This window comes from Alligator sinensis, unplaced genomic scaffold (assembly GCF_000455745.1).
Source record: "Alligator sinensis unplaced genomic scaffold, ASM45574v1 scaffold651_1, whole genome shotgun sequence".
NCBI lineage: Eukaryota > Metazoa > Chordata > Crocodylia > Alligatoridae > Alligator > Alligator sinensis.
The window spans coordinates 679,303-688,173 of NW_005842014.1; the positions used below are offsets into that span (position 1 = coordinate 679,303).

General features: G+C 43.5%; 1 protein-coding gene across 10 annotated transcripts in view; it reads right to left on the reverse strand.

Moving 5' to 3' along the window:
- Window positions 1–8,871, reverse strand: part of LRRC6 (leucine rich repeat containing 6) — a 95,874-nt gene that overhangs the window by 12,091 nt on the left and 74,912 nt on the right. The window lies entirely within an intron of this gene.

The window sequence follows — 8,871 nt, forward strand, 5'->3', positions numbered from 1 at the left end:
TCTTATGATAGTACAGCTGATCTGCTTCATGGGTTGGAACACATCGCCCTTTGTCCTGCACCATCAATCATAATTTTATGGTGGCACAAATGAGACATCAGGTGACATTTTCTTTCTACCTTAAGACACCTCTGCCAAACCAGGGGTAGGAAATGGAGCCCTCCACTAAGAAATAGTGCTGGGTAAAGAGGTGACCTAAAGTCCAGCTGTTCTAACCACCTGTGAGACAGGAACGCTCCTTAGGGAAGCTGGAGATGCAGCCTGAGCTCTAGCACAATGCATCCTGAACTGTGAAGGTTAAGGACAAATAAGGTCTCTCAAAACAAGTTCCAATAGAGGCCGAAGACTTATCCATGTTACAGAGCTGCTGCCACTATAGTTATGCTGGCAGAGCTACATCAGCAGAGCACTGCAATGAAGATGGGACAAATGTCACCAGAATGGAAGTTTCTACCAGCTTAGTTGCCCCATGTTCAGAATGACAGATGCTAAGACAACAGACGCTCTCATCTGTCAGAATAGCTGCAAATGCATCAGGTGTTTTGTCAACACCACCACATGGGCCAATGATGTTATGAAAAGGATCCTGTGGCAAGCTGGTCTGAGGGGGAAAGGAGTCCAGGAGAGCTGGCTGTATTTTAAAGAAACCTTACTGAGGGTGCAGGAATGAACCATCCTGATGTGCAAGAACTCTTCAGTGAGCTTAAACACAAAAAGGAAGCTCACCAGAAGTGGAAGCTCAGACATATAACTTGAGAGGAAGATAAAAATATTGTTTGGGCACGCAGGGATGAAGTCAGGAAGGTCAAAGTGCAATTGGAGTTGCAGCTAGCAAGGCACGTGAAGGGTATCAAGAAGGGTTTCTATGAGTATGTTAGCAACAAGAGGAAGATCACAGAAAGTGTGACTCCCTTACTGAATGGGGGAGGCAACCTAGTGACAGATGAGGAAAAGGCTGAAGTACTTGATGCCTTTTTCACCTCACTCTTCACAGGCAAGGTCAGCTCCCAGACTACTGCACCGGGCAGCACAGTTTGGGGAGAAGTTGAGGAGTCCTCAGTAGTGAAAGAACAGGTTAGGGATTATTTAGAAAAGCTGGACATATACAAGTCTATGGGGCCGGATGCAGGAGGGAGTTGGCTGGTGTGACTGCAGAGCTACTAGATAACATCTTTGAAAACTTGTGGCATTTGGAAAAGGGCAAATATATAACCCATCTTTAAGAAAGGGAAGAAGGAGGACCCAGGGAACTACAGACCAATCAGCCTCACCTCAGTCCCCAAAAAAATCACGGAGCAGATCCTCAAATCCTCAATTTCTAAGCACTGGGAGGGGAAGAAGGTGATCAGGAACAGTCAACATGGATTCACCAGGGGCAAGTCATGCCTGACCAACTTGAGTGCCTTCTATGATGAGCTGACTGGCTCTGTGGATGTGGGGAAAGCAGCCGATGTAATATACCTTGACGTTAGCAAGGTTTCTGATACCTTCTTCCACAGCATTCTTACAAGAAAACTGAGGAAGTATGGAGTGGATGAATGGACAGTAAGGTGGATAGAAAGCTGGCTGGATTGCCAGGCTCAATGAGTAGTAATCAGTGGATCAATGTCTAGCTGGCAGTCAGTGTCAAGTGGAGTGCCCCAGGGGTTGGTCCCAAGGCCAGTTTTGTTCACTATCTTCATTAACGATTTACAAGATGGCATAAAGGGCACCTTCAGCAAGTTCACTGATGACACCAAGCTGGAGGGAGTAGTAGATACATTAGAGGGTAGGGCTATGATTCAGAGTGACCTTGACAAATTAGAGGACTGGGCCAAAAGAAATCTCATGAGGTTCAACAAGGACAAGTGCAAAGTCCTGCACTTCGGACAGAACACTCTTATGAACCAGTACAGCCTGGGGACTGACTGCTTAAGCAGCAGCTCTGCAGAAAAGGACCTGAGGGTCACAATGGACAATAAGCTGAATATGAGCCAACACTGTGCCCTTGCTGTCAAGAAGGCTACAGCACACTGGGCTGCATTAGTAGGAGCACTGGCAGCAGATCAAGGGAAATAATTAGTCTGCAGAAGAGAAGGCTGAGAGGGGAGTTAATAGCAGCCTTCAACTACCTGAAGGGGGTTCGAAAGAGGATGGAGCTGGACTGTTCTTAGTGGTGGCAGATGACAGAACAAGGAGCAACAGTCTCAAGTTGCAGCAAGGGATGTTTAAGTTGAATATTAGGAAAAACGTTCTCATTAGGAAGATGGTGAAGCACTGGAACAGGTTACTTAGAGAGGTGGTAGGGTCTCCATCTTTGGGGGGTTTTAAGGACAAAGCCCTGGCTGGGATCATCTAGTTGGGGATGGTCCTGCTTTGATCATGGGTTGGATTAGATGTGACCTCCTGAAGTATCTTTCAACCTTAATTTTTCTATGATTTCTATCCTAGCCAAGGTAATTATGCCAGCAAAACTTTGTAGTGTAGACTGTACTAAAAACCAATAGTCTGAAAGGATCTTGGCTGAGCATTCATCCTTTCAGCAAAGGCCAAGAACAGGTTAGGAGAATTACAGAAATGTTTTTCCCTGGAGTAAAAGGAAAGGCAAAGTACCCTAGGAAAGAATTTTGCCAGATATGTGACTTCATCCTTTTGTTGCCGTAGGCAACATTAGGAAGGAATTTGGAGTGAGTCAGTAGTGTTGGAACAGTATATATTTGGAATATGCTATATATACACACCATATAGTTGGAAGATACATTGGAATAATATATAAAACCATCCTGCTGTGTGGGCTTTAATATCTCCTATTCTTTGGGATGAAGTGAAAAGCATTAGGAAAGCAGTCTCCATACCCAGGTAATAGAAAAACACTCTTCCATGGATTCAAAAGGCAGATCCATTAATCCCAAAACCACAATGTGGAAGTGCTAGGAAGGTAGAATTTTTCTAATTGGGAGGAAAGACAATTAAACTCTTAAGGAATCTAGCTACTCTTAGGCCTGAAAAGACTGTGACTTTTGATAGGAAGAGGCTTAATAGAAATATTTAGCTAGCAGACTCTTATGCAATTGATGGAGAGTCCCAAATAATTTAAGTGTAATACTGTAATGAGACTGGGGTATGGGCAATCAAGTCCAGGGGTTAGGGCTAACAACTGTAATAGAAAGCCTGGCAAGGCCAGTCAGAGAACTGAAGTCAGGGGCTGGAGGAACAGCTGTAGGCTTCAGTGTTTACCAGCCTAAAATCAACTGTTGCAAGTAGGATTAAATAGGGTTCTCCTGACCCACATTAGCCAATCCAACAGTGTGCAGGTGTCACAAACCTGACATCCCAGCTGGTCCATCAGATTAGGTAATTCAGAATATGCTACTGCCACGATATATCCTGAGATTAATGCTCAAAAGCATTTAAACAATCTTTTGAATGAAGAATTAGAGAAACATGAACACATTATGTAATATTTTTCAGACCATCTTGAGTTTAAGAGTGCTATTTAAACTTTTATAAAGATTTAATCACTCTGCCATCTGAGCATTGTTCTGGCCTTGGTCACTTTTTTTTTTACATTACTTTGGCTATCACTTTTATTTTAGGTGGTGGTTTCTGAATAAGATGCTTTGTTTAGAACCATGTTAACAACAGAGAATGGTCTTTGCCAATAAGCATGGGTCTTCAGATGGGCTCTCCACCTAATTTCCACTTTTGTTGTGTGTGTCCTAATCACATGGGTTCAGATTCTTTTTGAACAGCAGTGTCCACTGGCCTCTTTCCATTCCCTGGGTATCTAGTGATAGTACAGCTGATAGTACGGCTGTTGGGAGTAGGTGTTGTCTACATGGAAAACCTCACCCAAAGTTCTAGGTGTAGTGGAATCAACTTGGTACCAAAAAAAAGTATGATACATCCATGAAGTCCGATCTGTCTATAGACAGTAGGCAGCCAGCATCCAGGCTGTGAGGTGCTCTGACACTGAATCTGGGTATAAAATTCAGCCTTCTTTCTGCCTTATCATGTCAAGCTGCTGTACCCTGTAACCATTTCCTCAGACCTCTCAATGTCAGTGGAATAGATGAGCTTAAATGCCAAGAGGATGAAGGTGCTTGACATTAAACCTAGAAGCAAAACATCTAATATTTGTTCTTGTACATGGCAAGTATACCCATTCTTGGATAACCTCATATACCAAAAGATGTTCTTAATAGAGGGAAAGCTAGGTGAGATGTAAGACCTGTAATATACAGGAGGAAAGACTAAAGATACTCTTCTGATCTGAAACTCTGTAACTAGGGCTATTATTTGGACTCTTCAGAATCACAGGACTTTGCAATATAATGGGAGAGAGCGCTATTTTAAAATCATTCAAAGGAATCTAGAAATGGAATTGCTAATAGAAACTGAAATTACTTATGACTGAGAAATAACTGGGTAACTGAAGCAAAGCAAGCTTTGTGGACCAATCATGTTTTCCTGCAATGGAATTCTTGTTATACAGGATGACAAGGTGCTTTGAGCAAATCTGATATCTTTTATCACACCAACTTAAATAGCTGGACAAATTTGTCTTGGCAAGCTTTCAGGTTTAAAAACCCTTCATCAGGCTGAGGAAGCATCTGCAGGTGATGTGTGCTCTTCCTGGATGGAAGGAATAGTAAAGAAACCAGAGGCTGGCATGCAGGAAAGAAAGGAAGTCAGTGAAGATGTAAATTGAGGAGTCAGTGGGTAAGAGACAGGCTCTGTGGGGGGGATGAATGTAGCAGATGAATAGTGGAGAGATACCAGGGGAGTCAGATGTCAGGCAAGTTATAATGTGTCATAAATCCAATGTCTATATTTAGTCCATGATTTTTAGTATCCAGGAGGTTGATGAAGTGAAGTTCATAGGCTCACGTGTGACAAGTGTTGTGTAAGTTCCCTTTGAGGATTAGAACTGAGAGATTGGAGTGAGAGTGGTTTTCTTGTGAGAAATACACCCCCACAGGTAATTGGGTATTCTTGTCTTCGCTAGATTTCCAGTGTGCGTTCATTCTGGTGCGCAGTTGTTGTTTGGTCTCTCCTACGTATTTTCCATCAGGGCATTTGGTGCATTGGATGAGGTATATTACATTTCTGGAGGTGCAGCTGTAAGATCCAGGAATGCTGATGGGTCTGTTGTAGGGTGTAGTAATTGTGGGGGTGGTGGAGGTGTGTTGGCAGATTTTGTATTTCTTGTCATGGCACGGTCAGGATCCATTTGGTGTGTTCTGTGCTGTAGTAAGTTTGCTTCTGGTGATGAGGTTAGCAAGGTTTGGTGCTTGCTTGCAGGCTAGGATGGGTGGTTCTGGGAAGATCTCTTTAAGAATTGTTATACAGGATGATTTCCACAGAATGAGTGAGTTCCTCTGAAATCAGCATCTTTTCCTTCAGGACAGGGCTCTCAGTTCTGTGTCCTAATTTTCAACATGTCTATGACAATGATAAATTACTGCTAAACCTCTTGAAACTGGTAAATGACAATTATCCATTGAAGTTCAGTCAATTCACTCCCAGATGCTAGAATTTATAATATTTGTCTCCTAAGGTTTTTCAAAACGCATTTGTCTTCCTCTCTTGTAAAGAATTAATCAGAATCAACTAGCTTTGTCCCTTATTCCCTAAAACAGTCACATACAGTTTTGTTTGGAGGAATTGTATTTTAAATGCAGTAAGATATGATACAGAATGTCTCAGAAGCTTAAATCATAACTGCACTTCCTAATAGGAAAATGGCATTACAATTTCCTGATTTTTAGATGCAGTTCCACTGACAATAATTAATTGCCAGAAGTGTAATGTATTGATGCCACTTTAAAATATCACTGAATTATGATGCCAATTTTGGTTCAAAACTCCTCAAACAACTGTCAGCATTTTTATTTTCCTGAATCATCCAAAAGATGACAATGCCAGAATGAAGAGGGTCTCAGTTTCTAAAGCTCCATCATATCACAAATGTGTTTTCTGGAAACCAGCACACATGCTACTTAATTATTATAGATTGCTTCTTCATACAAAAGAACTATCAAAATCTATGTCTGAGTAAAATCTCAATAGAGGTGATGATCACTTGGGTTATTCTTTCACATCTCACTTGAAAATATTCACTGTTTCAGTTCAAGTGATTTTGTGCCCTTGAAGTGTTGTTCCTTGTTAGCTATTTGAAGAATAGCTAGTTTTTATAGGGTTAAAATGCATCCATTTTCAACACTTAAAGCAGGCTGCATTCTAAGTAAGGAAAAATAATTCTCATTTACCAGAAAAGTGAGTGGAAACATAAAATGCCCCCATCTTCTCACCTTTTTTATTTTATTTTATTTTACTTCATGGGGAATTTATTCACTCCAGGATCTAAGCTGAAAAAGGTTACCAGAGCACCAAACAAAGGGCTAATTTATTTTTTTCATTTAAAAGAATGGGAAGCTCTGAACAGACTGGATGAGCAGTGTTGAAAGATTTTGCAGCACTATACAAAACCAGCTGAAGTCAATGGAGCCTCTCAATTACTTTAATAGGCTCTGGATTAGACCACTGCTCTGAAATACTAGGTCTATCCAGAGTATTACAGGAAACCCATGAAGAAGACTGTTTTTTCAGGTTAACAATATTCTTTAAATTTCAATAACCTAAAGAATTTGCTAGGCAATATACCTAACTTCCTTCTGGGAATAACTGTATATCTTGAACAGAAAGTTTCAGCCTAGTGCAGGCAGGTTATTAGGCTTTCCTTCTCACTGACACATCTTGAGAAAACCTTCAATGAACTCTTCTTAAACACCTTTGTTCTCGATGTTGTATAATATGGTATATGTTATCAACTGAGTACTTGCAGAAGTTGCTGATCTCAGCTATGTGGCTTGAAAAAATGTAGCTCGTGGTCTGTCTAACCTTACTAATGCTTTTCTCAGCATCATTTAGGAATGCACCAGTGGGCCCAAAACAATCTCCTCTGAGCTCTAGCCACTGCCAAATTTCCAATTTCAGAGGAAGGCACAAAAATAGATGCAAAAAAAATTCAAAGCAGATAGCGGGGAATTCCACCCCTCCTAGTGAAGCAGGGTTACTGGGCAGCTATGGGTTATGGAGCCACAAAATGAAACAAGCAGGGGCCTGCCTTTGGAGCCTTTGGAGCCTAGACAGTCCCCTGGGAGGAGAAACATGGGTTCTGCTCCCTACTACCATTTTTCTCCTGTTTTTTTAGCCAATATATGTATAGAGTACTGGCCCCAAGAACCAGAACCCAGGTTTCCTCCTTCACAAAGGACTGCCATAACCATTAAGCTACCAAGTCAAAATCAAGCTCTCTTAATTATTCTCCTTCTGGACCCATGACTCTCACACTCGTGGCTGAGGAGAATCTAGAACTCGGGTTTCTCATGTCCTGCATAGGGGCTCTATCTTAGACAGTTTGGCAAAATATAGACATAGGGACCTGATAGTGGTGCCAAATTCCCAGCAGCTGAAGTAGGTGTTTGGAATCATAAATGAGCAGACTTGTTCAAATCACAGTCAGATGCCTAAGCTCGAGAGAGCAGGGAGCTCAGACATGCTGCTGTAAATGAGTCACTTGCCCAGCTTCCTTCTCGAAGCCAGTGTTCCCGGTTTCTAGCCAGCTTATTTTTCATGGGGCAAACTTGTCCCAACAGGAAAAAAAAAGAAAAAGAAAACAAGTGTGCAAAATAACATCTAAACAGAGCAATAAGCCAAAACCCGTGATCTTTTCTCAGACCCTAAGGGGACAACTCTTAGCCTGGAAGGCTCAAGGGTGATTTGGCAGCAGCCTATAAGCACATAAGGGGTGTGCATCAGGAACTGGGGTGCCCTGGTCTGTTCACCAGAGCACCCCAAGGGAAGACAAGATGTAATGGTCACAAACTGCTGGAAGGCCATTTTAGACTAGACATAAGGAAAAACTTCTTTACCATCCAAGTCTCCAGAGTCTGGAATAGACTCCCCCCAGAAGTGGTGCAAGCACCTACTCTGGATACCTTTAAGAAACACCTGGATGCTTATCTTGCTGGGGTGACCTGACCCCAGCTGACTTCCTCCCCCTTGGGCAGGGGCCTGGACCCGAAGATGTTGCAAGGTCCCTTCCTGCTCTAATGTCTATGAAATGTATGAAACCCAGATTCTGTGTTTCTCCCTAGCATCACAGCCTTCCCTCTCTTCCCTTTGCACTCTGCTCCTGCCCTTTGAGACGCAACAAGAGGCACGTGTGGGAACAAGAAAATGTTCCCTGCGCTGCAAATTTGCAGCACGGGGGCAAAATTAGACCCCTGGATATCTAGGGGTAAAAAAAATACCACAGCAGAAAAAAGCAGGGCAGGGCACGGTCCCAGACTGTGCCCTAAGACAACCAGAGGCTGGGTCCAACACAGAGATGAACTGGAAGCAGCCAGAGTGTCTCTATGGCTGGCCCTCGCACTGGTGCTGAAGCACACTGCTTGCCCATGCAGGGCAGACAGTGCGTCAGCTGCAGAGAACTGGACCTGGGCTCCAGTGCCAGTAAGTAGGGGGTGGGAGGGTGCCCCCCTATTTTCTGCCCCTCCGGGCCCCAGGATCCTGGCAATTAAAAGACAAACAAACAAAAAAACCCCGCACTCACTGGCAGTAGCAGCTGTCATTGGGGTCACTGGGGCCCCACTGCACAGAGGGGCTGGGTGACAGCCGCAGCTGCCCCAGCCCAGGCCCTGCTGTCCCATGCTACATGGGGGGGGCTGTGCCAGGAGGCCCCGGAGCCCCCACAGCCCCTGCTACTGCCAGAGGGAGAGGCTTATTTTTTCAGGTTTTTTTCCTTTTTTTTCTTTGAAGTGATGGTGTCTGGGGTGAGGTGGGGCAGCCACAGGGGCCTGCGGGGGCAAGTGGGGGATGGGGCCC